At 40.6% G+C, this 1,699-nt stretch overlaps 1 non-coding gene across 1 annotated transcript; it reads right to left on the reverse strand.

The window, feature by feature from the left end:
* Positions 1 to 368: 368 nt before the first annotated feature.
* On the reverse strand, positions 369 to 472 carry LOC148553293 (small nucleolar RNA R71). The gene has a single exon (XR_015892846.1). It is a non-coding gene; the product is annotated as a small nucleolar RNA R71 (small nucleolar RNA).
* Positions 473 to 1,699: the final 1,227 nt, after the last annotated feature.

Here is a 1,699-nt window from a genome sequence, read left to right on the forward strand (position 1 = left end):
GGAGAATGCTTGGTGACTTTACTGCACCTAATTCCAATTTACATGGAAGAAGCATCTCAATTTCTGCCATTGGAGCAAACAATTTTGAGATGAAACCTCAATTAGTTTCTCTGATGCAGCAAAACTGCAAGTTTCATGGACTTCCATCTGAAGATCCTTTTCAGTTCTTAACTGAATTCTTGCAGATCTGTGATACTGTTAAGACTAATGGAGTAGATCCTGAAGTCTACAGGCTCATGCTTTTCCCTTTTGCTGTGAGAGACAGAGCTAGAATATGGTTGGACTCTCAACCTAAGGATAGCCTGAATTCTTGGGATAAGCTGGTCAAGGCTTTCTTAGCCAAGTTCTTTCCTCCTCAAAAGCTGAGTAAGCTTAGAGTGGATGTTCAAACCTTCAGACAGAAAGAAGGTGAATCCCTCTATGAAGCTTGGGAGAGATACAAGGAACTGACCATAAAGTGTCCTTCTGACATACTTTCAGAATGGACCATCCTGGATATATTCTATGATGGTCTGTCTGAACTAGCTAAGATGTCATTAGATACTTCTACAGGTGGATCCATTCACCTAAAGAAAATTCCTGCAGAAGCTCAAAAACTCATTGACATTGTTGCTAATAACCAGTTTATGTACACTTCTGAGAGGAATCCTGTGAGTAATGGGAGGCCTCAGAAGAAGGGAGTTCTTGAAATTGATACTCTGAATGCCATATTGGCTCAGAATAAAATATTGACTCAGCAAGTCAATATGATTTCTCAAAGTCTGAATGGAATGCAAGCTGCATCGAACAGTACTCAAGAGGCAGTTTCTGAAGAAGAAGCTTATGATCCTGATAACCCTGCAATAGCAGAGGTGAATTACATGGGTGAACCATATGGAAACACCTATAACCCCTCATGGAAAAATCATCCAAATCTCTCATGGAAGGATCAAAAGCCTCAACAAGGCTTTAATAATGGTGGAAGAAATAGGTTTAACAATAGTAAACCTTTTCCATCATCCATTCAGCAACAGACAGAGAACTCTAAACAAAATACCTCTAATTTAGCAAACTTAATCTCTGATCTATCTAAGGCCACTGTGAGTTTCATGAATGAAACAAGGTCCTCCATTAGAAATTTGGAAGCACAAGTAGGCCAGCTGAGTAAAAGGATCACTGAAATCCCTCCTAGTATTCTCCCAAGCAATACAGAAGAAAATCCAAAAGGAGAGTGCAAGGCCATTGAATTGATCACCATGGCCGAACCTATAAAGGAGGGAGAGGACGTGAATCCCAGTGAGGAAGACCTCCTAGGACGTCCAGTGATCAATAAGGAGTTTCCTTCTGAGGAACCAAATGAATCTGAGACTCAACTAGAGACCATAGAGATTCTATTAAACCTCCTTATGCCATTCATGAGCTCTGATGAGTATTCCTCTTCTGAAGAGAATGAGGATGTTACTAAGGAGCAAGTTACCAAGTACCTTGGTGCAATCATGAAGCTGAATGCCAAATTATTTGGTATTGAAACTTAGGAAGATGAACCTCCCTTGTTCACCAATGAACTAAGTGATCTGGATCAACTGACATTGCCTCAGAAGAAATAGGATCCTGGAAAGTTCTTAATACCTTGTACCATAGGCACCATGATCTTTGAAAAGGCTCTGTGTGACCTTGGTTCAGGGATAAACCTCATGCCCCTCTCCGTAATAGAGAAACT

The sequence above is a fragment of the Arachis ipaensis genome, chromosome B7 (assembly GCF_059453495.1).
Source record: "Arachis ipaensis isolate K30076 ecotype BB chromosome B7, ASM5945349v1, whole genome shotgun sequence".
NCBI classification, from domain to species: domain Eukaryota; kingdom Viridiplantae; phylum Streptophyta; class Magnoliopsida; order Fabales; family Fabaceae; genus Arachis; species Arachis ipaensis.